The sequence below is a fragment of the Apium graveolens genome, chromosome 4 (assembly GCF_009905375.1).
Source record: "Apium graveolens cultivar Ventura chromosome 4, ASM990537v1, whole genome shotgun sequence".
Classification (NCBI taxonomy): Eukaryota; Viridiplantae; Streptophyta; class Magnoliopsida; order Apiales; family Apiaceae; genus Apium; species Apium graveolens.
Window position 1 is genome coordinate 205,100,097 of NC_133650.1, and position 18,778 is coordinate 205,118,874.

At 31.2% G+C, this 18,778-nt stretch overlaps 1 non-coding gene across 1 annotated transcript; it reads left to right on the forward strand.

Moving 5' to 3' along the window:
• The first annotated feature begins 268 nt into the window (after positions 1–268).
• Positions 269–375, forward strand: LOC141722661 (small nucleolar RNA R71). Its single transcript, XR_012575668.1, has one exon. It is a non-coding gene; the product is annotated as a small nucleolar RNA R71 (small nucleolar RNA).
• The last annotated feature ends 18,403 nt before the right edge of the window (positions 376–18,778 follow it).

Sequence of the window (18,778 nt, forward strand, 5' to 3'; positions counted from 1 at the left end):
CGTAGCCAAAGAATCAACCTTCATTGATAGCACTTGGAGCTGGGCTGCAATAGCGGTGGCTGCATCAACTTCCAGAATACCTGCTACCTTGCCTGACGTCATCCTCTGAGTTGGGTTTTGATGCTCATTTGCAGCCATCGTCTCGATAAGATTATACGCCTCAGTATAGCTTTTAACCCATAAGGCGCCTCCAGCTGTTGCATCGAGCATGGGCCGAGATTGGGCCCCCAAACCATTATAAAAACCAGTGATTACCATCCAATCCGGCATTCCATGATGTGGACATTTTCTCAACATTTCCTTGTAGCGTTCCCAAGCCTCGCACATAGATTTTGTAGGTTGCTGCGCAAACTGAGTAAGAGCACTCCTCATAGCAGCAGTCTTTGCCATTGGATAAAACTTCACCAGAAACTTTTGCGCAAGATCTTGCCACGTAGTGATGGACCCAGCTGGTTCAGAATGTAACCAGTCTTTAGCCTTATCCCTCAGTGAGAATGGGAAAAACCTCAACTTGATAGCCTCATCAGTCACGCCATTATACTTAAAAGTGCTGCAGATCTCGACAAAATTCCTTATGTGCATGTTGGGGTCTTCAGTTGCCGCTCCTCCAAAAGAAACAGAATTCTGCACCATCTGAATAGTGCCCGGCTTGATTTCAAAGGTGTTAGCTTGAATAGCCGGATGAAGGATGCTTGACTGAATGTCATCAATTTTAGGCCGAGAAAAATCCATAAGAGCTGGATCAGCTTGAACAATACGATCTCCCATGTTTACTGGTTCTTTCTGCTCAGTTCCTGAATCCGAATCCTCAAAATCTAACTTCTCCGGAGTATCAAGAACTTCGTCTTTCTCCTCAGCTGTATCTAAGGTCCTCTTGCGAGCACGAGAACGAGTTTGCATAAACGCTTGCTAAAGTACCTGAAACACAACCGAAAAGAGTAATTAACTACTACGTCCTAATCACTGAGTCCTAATGACCAATGATGGTAAGTACATAAACTAAACAAATACGCCGAGTCCCCGGCAGCGGCGCCAAAAACTTGTTAGGGCAAAATCACGCACTAATATTCACGCAAGTATACGCGTTCACAAGTAATATAGAATACTTTCTAGTTCGTTCCCTCAGAGACTCAGACTAAGTTATTGTCTAATTAAACTCACTCACCAATGTATGATTACTTCTCAATGTTAAGATAACACTTAAAATTGTTGATTAAATATTAACTATAATTAACTACTTAATTAACCACTTAACTAACACTTCAATTTATCAATAATAAAACACTCATGAGATCACAACTTCATTATTACTTCCTTCTATAGCCATTGTTATTACCTTTAGCATGTGACAGTGATGATATTAATCGAATAACACGAAACTGATAAAAGCCAACTTTCATTGTACTAATACCATTCTACCAAGCATCCACAATTAAGATAGAAGTTGAATAGTCATCAATTATGTTGAGTTCCTATATGTCTACAGAAATTGACAACACAACGATTTAAGCACAAGTTATTCCTTTTGATTACATAAGGCAAATAAAACTGTTAGAGTTACCCACTAATCATGCACAACGTACATGAACCTATGCTAGCATGGCAAGTTCTAAATCTCAAGATCCACCGTCGCTTCACAAGAGATTAACACCCTATCTTATATGTTCGCGACGCACATAAGACGAATACGCACAACCAATACTAGATATCATGCAATCATCACACACTAAAGTATTAAACAATTAACTAAAGAATTTCATAATAAATCCGTTGCAACCCCATGATCACGATTAGCCCATAATAGAACTTATCGCCATCATGGGTTCATATGAAATCATGATAAACGACACAAGAAAATAATAACTAAACTAATTATATTAAAACAGAGTACGTCACAAGAGTAAATAAGTCAAAGCAAGAAAACTAGCATCCAACGTTACAACGAAACAAGAATCACAAGAACATATGCTTCCTCTTCGTTGCGGTGTGCTAAATCGGTCTTCTTCCTTATCTCCTTCGCTTCTTGCGCAAAACACAATCTAAAACATAATCTCTTTCATATTCTCTATGAAAACGTCTCAAATCTACTTATATAATAGTCCCATAAAACTCAGATTACATAAAAGTTGGAAGCCAAACAGAAGTAGAAGTCTAAAATAATTCAGCTTTTTCCCCGACCCTGCGCGGCCGCTCAGCATTTCTGCGCGGGCGCGCAAGGCTGCTGCGCGGCCGCTCAGCATTGCTGCGCGGGCGCGCAGGACCCTACTGGAAAAATTCCAGGTTTGCTCCGTTTCTTCGCCGTAATCTGCCCGTTCTTTTCCTCTCGCAATGGTGAACACATGCCAAGGCTTATTCTTGATGATTCCTCCTCCGAAATGCAACTAATACCCTGAAATGCATAAACACTAGAAAAACGCATCAAATACACAAAATACTTGATTTCAAGACACCAATTTAAGCCATTTTAAGACGTTCTAAGTGGTATAAAATGCCACTTATCAAATTACCCAACTACAAAGAAGTGAGTTCAATTATGTTTTAGCCTATTAACCAGAAATAAAGTAGTTTAGATTAAAGGTGGGAGTATATAATATATATAGATAAATAGATCAGGTTTTTAATAAATATGTTTGTATTGGATTTTAATAAGCTCACTTCACGAATGTTGTTTAGCCCAAAATACCGACCAATGATTTATCTTGAATGCGACTTTAATATAGTACTAACTAACAACTTATGTGATGCACGAGTTTATATTATTGTGATATAAATAATGCAATGATTCTAATATGATTTTAGTGCGAATAATAATATTATTTTAATTGGATATTAATATATCTAAATTGGATAAAAATATATACTATATAAAGCACTAAAAAAATATTATATTTCCATATTAGAATTTAAGCTATCACTTTGAATTGGATTTTTAAAAAAATATGTTTTATTAGATTTTAGTAACCCATTTTTATCAAATCCATTGATTCTGAGTAGTTAATCCCATTGTAATGACCAACGCTTTATCTTAAGTTCGGCTTTATAGTAGTATAGAATATCGAACAACCCATGCGATGCACGAGCTTATTTTAATATTATAGTTGTAATGTTCTGAATCTAATATGAATATATTGTGCATAATAATAATTAAAAATTAATAAATCTAAATTGGATATAGATATATATTATTTAAAGAATTATCAAATTATTATGATTACAGATTCTAAACTTATAATATATCACTTTGTATTAGTTTTAAGATGATTGTTTGTAATAGATCTTAATAAGCTATCATGTTTATACCATGTAAGCTCATCTTTGTATTAGATTTTAATAAGCTCATTTTTCTGTCGAGGCCATAATTCTCATGAACGATTTATCTTGAGTTTGGTTTTAATATAGTAGTATAGATAACATGTGCGATGCACATACTTATTTTAATATGGATGTTATAATATTATATATAACTTTATTATGATTTTATTGTGCATAAAAATAATATTTTAGTTCGATAATAATAATCCTAATTTGGATATAGATATAACCTATCTAAGGAATAACGAATTATTATGATTTCGGATTGTAAATTTATACCGTGTCACTTTGTATTGGTTTTACACGATTGTTTGCATTAGGTGTAAGCCCATCATACCCAATTCTGTTGATACCAAGTAAGCTCATGTTTGTAGTAGAATTTAGTAAGCACGTTTTACTAAGTCCATTGTCCCCAAGTTTTCCCGTTGAGCATATAATACCGACCTACGATTTATGTTTAATTCGTTTTAAAATATTAGTATGAAAATAACAATATGAAGTTATCTTTAACGACATATGCTCCTTGCCTAGAAAACTTGTTCTCTCAATTAAAAATAGAAGACATTATCCATCCATATGAAGAGACACATGAATTGCTAGTGGATGGTACCATGGAGATTAAAAATGTTGAGGTATGATCTTTGTAACAGCTGCATAGAATTTTATACATAACCTCTGTCCATGTATCATGGTTCGATACTTTGAGGAGTAAAGATAAAAGAAACCAAGTACCTTTTTACGTCCCTGCTAATTCACTTTTCCACATTATGTCCTTGTCGGAAATGTTTTTTGTTACACTTAAAATTCTTTATAAATTCCTTAATGTGTTATCTACATTTTTCTGAAATGTACTTGTATATGTAAACAAGAATGCTTGAACTATCTAACACATCGTGGCCCTGGCTATCAGCCAAAAGTAATTAGGAGTCTATAAGGAGGCTTATATAATCCTCAAAAAAGTAATTAGGTAATGGGAAATGATTTTTCTTGGTGAATTATGAATTGTGTATGTGATTATATGTATGCAGTAAACACACATGACACAGCAAAAGGAACCAAAGTAAAAAAAATATATTGGTACATGTTTCAGGCGAATATTTTAATAGATTAATTAGTCACTAATTAATATATTGAAATAGGCATAAAAAACCTACTGTTCCATTTATTTCTGTGACACTAATTTTTTTCCTTCATGTACTAGCCATTTGTGACGTGATCGTGATCAGTTTTCAGTGATCTGCTCAATCCTCTAACTTTAGATCTAGCATGTCATTAAGCTACAAGTGCTTATACTTTGTCCTTTGTCTAATGTTTTCTGCTCTTCACTTCCAGATATTTCGATCTGATATGTACATTAGTGAAATTGTTGATGCTGCAAAGTCGTTCAGGTATATCTTGAAAATTTTCATCAGAGCTGGTCTGGTACATTGAGGTCTCACCAGAATTACCATGTGATCATACAGTTTTAAAGAATCACATGAAGTCTCATCTGAGCATTCTTTATAATGTTTATTGGAATTATCTGATTAATTATCCGTATAAGCTATATATGACCTGCTTATTTTAGTTTCTAGTTTTTATTTTAATTTTAGTTTCTATTTGATTATTTGTCTGTATATATATATATAACTAGTGTAGTGGAAAAGATAGTGGATATAAGGGAGTAGTTAATTTCTATATAATAAAATTTTACAATTTTGAGTAACTTTGAAACGGTATAGAATTGAGACGGAGAGAGTGGGAAATATGAACTGATTACAAAATTCAAAAATTTTTCATTTGTAATTGTGTTTTTGGATAACTAAATAAATTAATAAATTTAATAAATATTTTATTTTGATATTTATCATACAACTATAAAAAACAAACAAAAAAGTTATTTCTTTATTTTTAAACCTTACAAAGAATATGAACAAAAAAAATAATAGACAAATAGAAAAATTACTTGATTGAAGGATATTAGGTAAAGAAATTTCTAAGAAATTTCTTAGAAAATTCTAATGTTTTATATACCAGGGCCTATATAAATTAAGGGTGTTGCACATACTCCATAATCCCTAATTCCTTGACGGCCCCAATGTTACCATATTCCACAACTTCAAAATTGAGTATATGACCAACCAATTGAGCTGCAAAGATGGTGAGGAGAGCGTATGTGGGGAAGACATCAGGGTCTTTGTGCTAAAAGTACAACTAATTTCTAATAAATAAGATTTTGATTTAACTTTTTATTATAGGTTGCCACTTTTAATCCTTAAATTTTTTCATATGTGTAGCTTTATCAGGGATTGTTCATTATACATCAAAGATCTAGGTAGGTATACATACTAATTCTCTTTTTGATTCTTTTATATTGACTTTTATTTATTTTTATTAAAATAGTGTAATGTTTTGCACACGGGGTGATAGGAAAGGTCACTCTATCTGATTATTCCATGTCCTCTAATTTCTTGCATTGGTGGCCTTAGCAGTTGCGACTAAAGGGAGTTCTGCATAATCTTGCCCCAAAACTAGAAAAAGTCCCCCACTGTAGCAAAACTCGTATTAGGTCATCTGATTCCAATGAGGGTGTCATCTGATTGTCCAAGGAGGTCCGTAGTCATCCTCTTTGTCACTGTCCTTGTTGTACTAATTTTTTTAATTATCTATTATCTTTTAAATTCAAGCAATGTAATCGTAGTAACCCGGTTTCCAAATAATAGATAAATTAGTATCATGTTCATTATTATTAATCAAATATTGTTAAATTTGTGAGGATTTATATGCAGATATCTTAAATTGATAATATTAGTTATCTCTTGTATACATTACTCAAAATAACAACAAAGAAGAGTTTATTTCATTCACTTTTATATAAATTAGATAGCCATAACATCTTTTTATTGATTATTAACTATAAATTAAATTCTGAAAATTGAAATAAGTAACAATTACTTTACATAGACAAAAGTTTTAAATAATATCTATCCAACATTCCTATCAAGCAAAGTCTATATAATATGTAATATATCAAATGTATAATAATTTCAAACTAATTTTACTTTACTTATAAGTATTGTTTTGTATGTCGTTTAAAAGCCTAGCACGTGTGGAGATAAATTTAAAATAAATTTAGTTGGCCAACAATTATCCAAAACAAAAATAAACTCCAACGAACCCAAAATTTAATCTATAAAATAAATTGCTAATCCACAATTAAATTCAAATGTAAACAAAAACAATATGTAATCACAAAGAAATGCATTTAATGAAAAGAAAAGGAGAAAAAATGATAAGTAGTGCACCAATCACATCTAATTATGTAAAAAAAGATTAGAAAAATAAAATTATTATCATTATATAGGGATAAAAAATATAAATGAATTTGAGAATCTCTTGATCACGTTTTCAATTATAATATAATAGGTAATTAAGGTTGTAGGCCATGTGAAAATCCTTTCACAGGAGAGTATAAAAATCATATAATCATTAATTAGCTTATAATTCTTCTATGTCATTGTGAAATACTAATAAAAATGCCTATGTCTATAGCATTCTTGGAAAACTCTACATTTTCTTCGAACAACGCTTTTTCTTGATTGACCAATTTTTATTTATTTTTTTGCCAAATTTATAGCAAATTTCATTAATAACATGAAAAAAACTCAATCGGTACAAAACCCCTAATTGATTATGCAACCAGGCTGAAAAATAAATAGACGAACTAAATAATTAGCCTGTTTGTTTCCGGATTGCTTAACTAACTGAATAAAAATATTCTGAAAATTAAAAATGAAGATAATGGTTTCTCGAGCGATCCAGCCTGAATTGTAAATTGTGTATGTGATTATATGTATGCAGTAAACACACATGACACAACAAAAGGAACCAAAGAAAAAAAAATATATTTGTATATGTTTCACGCAAATAGTTTAATAGATTAATTAGTCACTAATTACTATATTGAAAGAGGCATAAAAGACCTACTGTTCCATTTATTTCTCTGACACTAATTTTTTTCGTTCATGTACTAGCCATTTGTGACGTGATCAGTTTTCAGTGATCTGCTCAATCCTCTAACTTTAGATCAAGCATGTCATTAAGCTACAAGTGCTTATACTTTGTCCTTTGTCTAATGTTTTCTACTCTTCATTTCCAGATATTTCCATCCGATGTGTACATTAGTGGAATTGTTGATGCTGCAAAGTGGTTCAGGTATATCTTGCAAATTTTCATGAGAGCTGGTCTGTACATTAATGATAACAATCAGATATGCATTAACATTCATTATAGGTTAGAAATTTACCATGTGATCATACAGTTTTAAAGAATCACATGAAGTCTCATCTAAGCATTCTTTATAATGTTTATTGGAATTATCTGATTAATTATCTGTATAAGCTATATATGCCCTGCTTATTATGAACTTCTTCAGTTACTTCATACTTTTGAGCTAACCATTGGCTAGGAGTGCCATGAAACTATCAAGGCAAATTTATTAATAATCAATAAGCAGTTAGGCAGTAAGATCTTAGATAAGGTTCCTCTTAAATCTTAATAGTGCAACTTTATGGGAAGTAAATATTTTTTTTCCAGGACTATATGCTCACCTCTGCCTTTGCTAGAGACGAGGTCTCTGGTGGAGCATACTAAGGCGAGTTGTGGTGAAATTGGCAAATAAATCAAGGTCAGAACTTTTCATAATTGAAATCCATATAACAACATGCACTCTCGCTTTCTTGTAAGATGTATCTACTTATTTGTAACTATGAGCTCTCTTAGCAGGCAAAGATTTATGTTGCAAATTTATTAACCAATATAAGTTAGAATAACATTGTTATAAGCCCTCACTTCTCTAAGCAAAGAGTATTGATCTCAGATCTTTATTTTAAGTAAGTTAGAGAAGTCACCTTTTTGTATACGAACACGAAAATAAACCTCAAATTCAGTCTAGGTTTTGGGTTTACTTTTGGGTACATGACATGAAACGAAAATACACGAATAGTTAAATAATTAAATAAATATTTCAAAATTTTATAAATACATATTGGGTATAGAAGTTTTAATAAAACAAAATAAAAAATAGTTCCAAATTTGAGTTCAACAAAATTTGACTACACTTGACTCATTATAACTTAATGACCTGAGACTCAACTAGTAAAACTTTAACCGAAAAGTTTGGTAATTAAATATTTTTATTTATATATTAGACCATCCAACCACATGGATGTTAAAATGGTTACAAGAAAATGTTATATGCAAATTTTAACAATTTTTAATCATTAGACCTCGATTATTTTAACAAATAAGGTATCATTAACTTAACTAAATATTTCACCACACAATCTTTTTCATGGAATTTATGCTCAAATTGACCAACTTCATGATTTTAATTTTTTTATTAAAATTATAATTTGTTAATATAATTTATTATATTTTTAATATTATAATATTTGTAAGAAAAAAGTTAATTAATTACAATTTTAATTTCCTAGAAATTATAAGAAAGCATAAGAAAAATATTAATTGACACTCCTAAATTCGACCGGTTACGGTTGAATTTAGTGCCACTTCAATAGTCCCCTTGCATTAGATCTAACACACCAAATTTAACCCCTAAAACACTCATCCAACGGTTGAATTTACATTTAATAAAACCAAATTATAAGTAAAAAAAAATGATTAAATAAAATTTTTAACCCGAAGCCCTCCTTTCACTCACGTAACCCACCCCTTCTCTTTTTCTCTCTCCCCCTCTATTTCTATTTGTGTCCCTCCCACCATCTTACTCTCCCTCCTGAAGGTAATAATTCGGTAGAGAGCTAGGTAGATAATTTTTCAAAAATTTCCATTTTCTCGATTTTAATTCGAATTAGACTTTTTACTTTAGGTTGTTTATTGATGTATTTTGAAGTTATGAATCGATAGATCATTGAACATGAGCGTGTAGATAATTTTTTCATGATTTATGATTGACTGTGTTGCTCCATTTACATGTTTGGTATGTGGTGGGGAAAATGTTTATATTAAGGTTTTTTTAGTTTGGTGAATTTTTTGTTAATGTTGTTTTTTTCTTTACAGACGTTCAATTGATTTTGGCCGGAATCGGTTAAATGCTAGTTATTTGTAAGTTTGGATATGAATATGAGATTGTTGGGTCAATTTTGAGTGTATTAAGTTGGAAAATTGGACTGAAAACTGAGCTTTTTTGGAGAAATTAAAGCTGCTGAAATATGACTGGACCTGGGTAAACTCACCGGAATCTGGAAATTTTCCAATTTCCAGCGAGAGATTTGTCTCTTAAAACTGGTGTTTGTTAATTCAACCGAAGGTGGTGGAATTTAGATTCGCATCTTTGACAATATACGGTGAATTTAATTTTAGGCAGACATTTTAAATTTATTTAAAATATTTAATAGTTTGGGCGGGATTTTCAATTTTTTGGTGAAAAGTCAAATTCGACTACCTTGGTCAAATTTGGCCAGTTGAATTTAAGCGGTTTTTTTTAAATGGTCAAAATTAGCTGGTCCAATTTACTTTAAAAATGACCGACTTACTAAATATTCCTCCCGTATTATGACCGATCCAGAAACTAAAAGATACCACCGTGTCCTGACAGATTTAGGTAAATGCGAGGACTTTTGGCCGGTCGTATTTACCTATTTTTCTTATATTGATAGCTCATCTAAATATGAGGGGTTTGTTAAAATGACGTAATATATAAGTTGATCCACATGTTAAATGACTTAATCAAGGGAAAGATGGGATCTAATAAATTCGACATCATAAACTTTGAAATTCTTGAAAAATTGCCGTCACCGATTTTCCAATTTTCAAATAGTTCTTGGCTAAATGATATTATACTTCATTTTGATGTCTCTGAACTTTGTTTCTTTCATTTTGTACTTAGTGGCGCAACAAACCATATGGTTTCTCTAACCCTCTCAGTTATCTACCTCTCTTTCACCTTTTTCAGTTGATGGAAGTGCTTTGGGCGTGGATCCTATGACGTTTTGCCTTTCCAATTAAAATTCAAATAAATTCTCTTGTGTAATAAAGAAATATTTAATCTCATTACATCCTTTATTTCACAAATTCCATATATTGGCATATTAGTTCTTGTATGTTCTTGGAATGACTTGGTTTGCCAAATGTTCATGGTTGTGGTGGTTAATATGTTAAGAGACACCAACACCAAAGGTAAGTCTCATCTGGAGAAAATTAAGGGTTGAGGTATTGTTTCGACCACTTCAAATTGTTTTTATCTTATATCCTTTTCATTTATGAAGGAATAATATGTGCAAAGTTTATATGTTTTTTTAATATTTTTTGTTTTAATAAAAGTATTGTTGCTTGATTGTCAGGTTTATTAATTATATCATTCACGAGGATTTAATTAAACATGGGTTTTTAAAATATTTTTTATTTTTGTTAAAGTATTGTTCCTTGATTAGGTTATAACTGTTCCAGGTATGACAGTTATTTCTCTACTTGATTATTTTTTTTATTTTTTGTTTTAATAAAAGTATTGTTCCTTGATTATTTCTCTACTTGTTTGGGGTCAACTTCAACTTTATACTCACATCCGTGTGCCTCCACACTCTCAACTGCAGTTCAGAAGTATGCGGTTTAAGTTCCAACTGTATCATTACTGCAAATGTTTGCTTTCCAGCATGGGTGATGGACCCTGGACCTGCTGTGCATTATGGGTGTTTAATTATTAATATTATCAAAACAATTCCATTAGTGTTGCAACTATTCTGAATTTTCAGATGTTGCCAGTAGCGGTGAACCATTTGACCTCTGTGAACAACGTTATGGAAATTCCTTTAACCTCCCAAGCCAATTTAACCAGCAGCATAATTCAGAGCTCAAGTTTAATAATGTCGGAGGAGCGAGGATCACTATTGCAGGTGTCTTGAGGATGAATGAGAATAAGCTCCTGATTAGCATATCCAGACGACTGGGGCACATGGCTCCACGGGCCCACATGATGAATTGAAGAGGAGAAGTTCCAAAGGTTCATCAGATGCGAATTCAGGAGCAGTTCTCTAGGCTCATCAGATGAGTAATCCAAAAGCATGAGAATCTCTTAGGTTATTAGATTTTTAAACCAAAAATGAGAACTTTATAAGGTACATTACAAAAGGACAAGTGCAAGAGAATAATTGGAATTTAAATCGAAAAGGAGAAGGTCTAGCTGTCTGTCTCTCACATGATAAATACAAAGAGAGAAGTTTTGCAATGAATAGACACAAAGAACAGAAGCAAAACCTGTAATTAAATATCAAACATGTATAAGTATCCCACAAAAAAGCAAGCGGAGCAATGTATCACAAAAAATGGCACCAAAGTATCTTTATCTTCCAACAAGGTCGGAGATTGGCAAAGCGCTTGGTTGGAAATCTAAGAATTTTCGGTTGCATTGCATATGCACATATTCCTGACAAGAAAAGAAAAAAGCTTGATGAGATTAGATGAGATTGTCAAGAAGTGTATCTTTACCCCGGTTTTTATCCTTTACAGGATTTTCCGCGTCACCAAATCCGTGTTTTTTACTTGCTATTTTCATTACGTTATAATCCTAGTTCTTTCATTAAAAACTTATAAATATATTTTTAGCATTAACACACATAAATTTGGTAAAAACAATTGGCGCCGTCTGTGGAAAATTGCTAAGGATTTCTACACACCTACATCATGTCCACCAGTGAACCACCACGAAACTCGAAAAACACAGAAGACAATGCTTCCAACAACGAGGAGATGGCTGCAACGTCGAAAAAGCTACAAACAGAGATGGACAAATGCAGTCGATTTTGATGGAAAGAGCCACACACCAAACTGGCTAGTGGAAAGGTACTTAGTTGGTTTCCATGTCAACTAAGGTTTCTACTAAACAACATGTGCAAGAATTAGGTACAAAGGTAAATAATCGTGAGAGTAAATTAGAAGCGCAGTTTAACAAGAATGCAGAACATGACTTGGATGATGGAAAAACTGGAAGAAGCGAACTTCAAAAAAAAAAAACTAATCCACAACTATGTTCAAATGTAATAAAAAACAATATGTAGTCACTAATAATACTTGTAATTAAAACAAAAAGAGAAACAATAGGTTATAAGTAAATGCTTTTAATAAAAAAGGGCCAAAAAGAATATAAATGAACTATATAATCTTTTGAGCATATTTTGTGATTATAATATAATAGGTAATTAAGGTTGGAGGCCATGGAAAAATCATTTTAGAGGAGAACTTAGAAATCATATAATCATTAATTTGAATATAACTTATGATGTTATTAATTTTGTATTAAGTTTTCTTCTATATCATTGAGAAACGATGTCCAAAATGTCTATATCTCACTTGTGTACTTTCTAAATACGTGTTTATATTAATGTCACCTACATTAACTTATTTTATATCAAAATAATTTTATTTGGTTTGCCATTTTAACAGTCAAGCATCAGTTCGACTAGTACAGCTAACTAGTGTTGAATCCTGAATTAGTGTTACGATTATTTTAAAAATATTTTTCAATAATCCAACCGTATGGATGTCAATAGATATATATATTAGTGATGTACCCAAAATTTCATGTCAAAATAATTTTATTTGGTTTGACATTTTAACAGTCAAGCATCAGTTTGACTAGTACAACTAACTAGTGTTGAATCCTGAATTAGTATTACAATTATTTTAAAAATATTTTTCAATAATCCAACCGTATGGATGTCAATAGATAAATATATTAGTGATATAACTAAAATTTTATATCAAAATAATTTTATTTGGTTTGCCATTTTAACAGTCAAGCATCAGTTCGACTAGTACAACTAACTAGTGTTGAATCCTGAATTAGTGTTATGATTATTTTAAAAATATTTTTCAATAATCCAACCGTATGGATGTCAATAGATATATATATATATATATATATATTAGTGATGTACCCAAAATTTCATATCAAAATAATTTTATTTGGTTTGACATTTTAAGAGTCAAGAATCAGTTTGACTAGTACAGCTAACTAGTGTTGAATCTTGAATTAGTGTTTCGATTATTTTAAAAATATTTTTCAACGATCCAACCGTATGGATGTCAATAGATATATATATTAATGATATAACCAAAATTTCATATCAAAATAATTTTATTTGGTTTGACAATTTAAGAGTCAAGCATGAGTTTGACTAATACAACTAACTAGTGTTGAATCTTGAATTAGTGTTTTTATTATTTTAAAAATATTTTTCAATGATCCAACCATATGGATGTCAATAGATATATATATTAGTGATATAACCAAAATTTTATATCAAAATAATTTTATTTGGTTTTCCATTTTAACAGTCAAACGTCAGTTTAACTAGGACAACTAACTAGTGTTTAATCCTAAATTGGTGTTTCGATTATTTTACTAATATTTTTCAACGATCCAACCGTATGGATGTAAATAGATATATATTAGTGATATAACCAAAATTTCATATCAAAATAAATTTATTTGGTTTGTCATTTTAATAGTCAAGTATTAGTTCGATTAGTACAATTAACTAGTGTTTAGTTCTGAATTTTTGTTTCGATTATTTTAAAAATATTTATCATATATCCAACCGTATGGATGACAATATTTATCAAAATATTTATTTTTTTCTGAAATTCTTGAAATGTCACCCAAACAAATAAATGTTGGTATTAATATGGTTGGATCATGAAATAATATTTTTTAAAAATTGAAATTATCAAAAATCATGTGCTAATTTATGACGGAATCTGTCACAAAATTATTTAACTTACGACGAAATGTTCACATCGTCGCAACTTCAAATGATTTTTATTTTCCCACCAAAATTTTTGGGAAAAATTTAAAATTTCCTCTTTGATAACTTACGACGAAGTTTAATTTCCGTCGTAAATTTGACGATCCGATTTTTTCCGTCGCAAATATTTCATCGTAAATTTAGATAAAATATTTTTTTATTCAATTTCAATTTAAAATTTTAATAAAAATAATTAACTTACGACGAAATATTTAAATCGTCGTAATTTCAAATAATTTTTATTTTTGTTTAATCGTGTCGTGCATAATTTTATTAATAAAATACTAAACTTACGACGGTTTTGGACTTCGTCGTAAATAATTACGACGCTTTACTTTTTTCCGTCGTAAATTGGGCGCGCATTTTTTTTCCGTCGTAAGTTGGCCGTCGTAATTGGGCTATTTTGTTGTAGTGTTTACGAAGGTTTTTTTGAACTGAAATCGTCGTAATTGAGCCATTTACGACGGAAAAAAATCGTCATTTTTGGTCGAGTATTAAGTTCGTTTTTTCGTCACAAGATAAAATTGCGTCGCAAGTTAGGAAGTAGGGGCCCACATACTCAATAAAATAATAAATCAACTTACGACGGAATTTATCGTCGTAAAATACTAAAATACGATGAACAATAACGTCGTAAGTTACGTACTTACGACGGAAGAATGCGTCGTAAGTTAGAAATTTCCGACAGAAAAAAATGTCGTATTTTAGAAGATGGGGCCTACATGCTGGGAAAATGAAAATTCAAAAAAAAATATTTTTAAATATGAAAATGGATACATTACGACGGAATATATGAAGAAAAACTGTCGTAAGTTCCTTTTACCAGAATAATTATGACGGAATATTTGAAGAACAACCGTCGTAAGTTTGTTTTTCCAGAATAACCAAAAACTAATTTTTCAGTATCCAGCCATTTTCGACTTCCAATTTAAATTCTAAACCTGCCAAAATCTTATGCAATCACAAACTCAAAACAAACTCAAAACCTTGCAATTAAGTCACAATACATAATTTACATTAGTTATACCGTAAATTCGTACTTATTCACAATCAAAAATATAAAGCAAACTAAAATTCAGTTTACAAACACCCACAAACCAAATTCAGTTTACAAGCAAAACTTGGTTATCTTACAAATCAGGTTTCCTGATTAACACATTAGATATAACTAATTAAAATAAACCTACTGTAGTTAATGGAGGGAGTAACGATCAGCATCTCCAACTTCGTCTTCCTCGTTGCTTCGGAAGTCATTGACATTCCATGACGCCTTGTCAATTCTACTATTAACAGGATATCAATAACTCATAGAGGTAATCATCGATTGTAAGAAGAGCAGGAGGAATGTACCCGTTTAAATATTAATTTGCGATACTTTCCTGATCGAGAGCAAACTGAACAGTCACAGTGGATGGGCTTAGCTTTTTTTGAGGTAGCACAACATAATTTCAATATTGTATATGGCACTAACGGTATTGCAAGTATTGTAAAAATAATAATTGGGAACAATTCACTAATTTCTTCCGAGGTAGCCATAGTAAACCGTTGTCTGTATATGCTTACTGCCTTGTTATACCTGAAATGAATATAAACGGATAATCAGCAGGATCGATAATAATGTTCAAGTATACCACTTCTTGAAATTATAAATCAAAGTCCAGGTTTAAGAAATTATAGTAGTACCTTGTACCGTGAAAGGCTCTCGGTATTTAATGTCTAAACCGAGAGAAAGATGAGGTTTATTAAATTAGTGTGGATAGGTTTATTTGAAGAAACTATCTTAAGTAGACCTTCCGAGATTCGAAACAAGTTTGTAAACCTAGTTATACTTTATTACAAAATAGAACAGAAATATAAAAGGCTTAATGACCTTTTAGCCATTTAAGTATAGGCCGTTGTACCCAGAAACCCTTAAACTTTAAAAGCGTTCCTTTTTGCCACTCGGGTATCAAAAATATACATATTAACCCTTTTTCCTATTTTTTATTCCAATAATACCCTTACAAGATATATATACCTCTTATCCCTTAAAATATTAATTAATACACTTCTTAGCCCTCATCCATGGATTTGCACATATCTGTCCACATTGCATACCTTTCATATACCTGTCACCTTCTTTTCCTGCTAAAGAGATCATATTTACAGATCGATTAACTTTTTTCTCGAAAGGTTTCGTAAAATGCTACAATTGCATTCTCAATAATCATATTTACAGCATTCAACTCACATCTAGGCACATGTGACCGGATGATATAGTTGATATATTTTTTAAACAACAATTGTTTTTTCTTGAATGAATATCGATGGTTTAATCATTATATGATCAATTCCACGTGATTTGAGCAGAGCCGATAACAACTTGATATGATTTTGATAGTAACAGAGGTGTTGAGTTCCAGACCTCCAACAAATACTATTCTCATTCATTTAATTCGAACACTAAACTAGTATTAAATGAGCTATTATGTGGTGAATTGTTGAAGGATCTGTTGCACATTAGGCCCATGAGTTTGCACTTGAATTATTACATTAGAACATTAAAGTTATCTTTTCCGCAAATATTAACATGATGTGATGTGTTTCAGACTAACAATTATATGACTGTATATTTATCTCCAAAAAAATTTATATATCCTAAAGTGTATGGATCTCCTTTGTTCAATTTAGTTCATTGTGTCAACTATTGACACAGAGAGTATTATTAGACTAAATAATGTACAATATTTCTGCATAAATCTCAGGAGATTTTAGGAGGTAGTTAAAGGGACCACACAATCCTATCATTAGGTAAAATAGGTCCAGTAACATCCAGTAGTGTTCGAACTCAGGTTAGAACAGTATTCGTGTTGCCTTTCATAGGTCTAGGGAGAGCTCAAGCCACATTGCAGGTACAACTGTTAGTATTCATCAACGGATGTTTGGTGTGTGATGGAGGTTATATGTTATCATCAACGATAACATATTTACCTCTTAAAGGTACAAACTAAACCAAACCATACATTATGGCCTGCACGAACAACACTCCTCTTGGTACAGATCATTAATCTTTTCGACCAACATTAAGCATTGACAAAGAAAGACCGAAAGCAACACCTTTACATTTGTTGAGAAAGTACTACTCTAGGCTTTCAGACCATTAAAAACACATTTATCCACCCACAATTATGTTGTCCTGTATTAGAAACTAAACAAAATTTTAAGAAAGGATTTCAGACCATTACAAATATGGGACAAAAACTTATTCAAAAAACCCCAACTTTAAAGAAACAAAACACAACACTTGAAGTTTTATTGAAAACAAACGATTGGTTACGGAAGCAATAGGGCAAGTCCAGCTATAAAATATTACATTTACCTCCCCAGCATATAAAAAACATTAAAAACTGAGTTTCAATTTTACAATTAATAGGTATCTAAATCAAACTAGAAACAATGGCACCAACAGATGTACAAATATGTATAAAGAATTAAAATAAAAGAAAGAAATAGATTTATTCCATACCTCTTTTGGAGATGAATCCGCAACTGCCCTATCTCGTGAATCAAAGGGTTAAACCTTGTTTGACAACGAGATCCTTCAAAACCGGAGCCACCGAGTCACAGGAGATATTCTTTGCTCTTTTGAGGCTCTCAACAGGTTCATGGAATGACGGGTGAAGAAGAGTTAACGAGGCTATGACCCCCTTACCTTGGAATGTAGATCCGCCATGGATAATGATTAACCCTTGTATTGTGTTCTTTTTGCTGGTAAAAAATCTCATCCCCAATTGTAAGCCTTAATTACTAACAAAATTAACAAAAATCGAAAATGAGTAAAAGTCATAAGGAATTAGAGTCAAGAATTATAGTGAGTATTTTTAGGGAGTGTGAAGGAGAGCATGTGAGAGAGATGTTTTAGTGTAGAGAGAAGTGAGAGAGAGGGTCTGCAAGTTTTACTTTTAGGAGAAAGTATGGTAGCAAAGTTTTGGTTAGTAGGGAAAAAGACCGCCCATTATTTTACCTTGGGCAACGTACTCACTATTACTAAATTATTAATTTCAATGATTAAAATATTATTTTTTATTTTTAACCGTAAGATATTAATAAATAATGATAATTAACTTCATTTTTAATAATTTCAGAATTTATTAAATCTGTGAATGTCTTATTATACTATGAACTAAAATTAGTTTAATTTTTTACTAACCCCAATATTAGTGTGAGTAGTTAAAAGAAAAAACTCTTATTTTAAAAAAAAAAATCTCAAATTTAAAGGGAAGTCAATCGTATGGATGTGAGTTATATATATTAGTGATATAATCACAGTTTCATATTAAAATAATTTTATTTGGTATATAGAAGATTGAATTGTAGGGTTTTGTTTTTTGGTTTACTGACTGAGAAAGTTGTTGGCCTGTGAGAACTTGAAAGTAAATAAAATGAATGATAAGAATTTTTATTTAGTTTTGAGTCATTAGTTTTTTTGAAAAATCTATATATATATTTATATTATTATATTAAAAATGAAATAATATAAATTTGGTTGTTAGTCTGATCATCGTAATTATAGTAATATTTAAAATAAAACACTTTGTTAAATAGATTAATATTCATAACAGAATTATAATATGTTTAACGGTTTTCATTAAAATAAAAATAATATATAAAATTTACTCGAACGG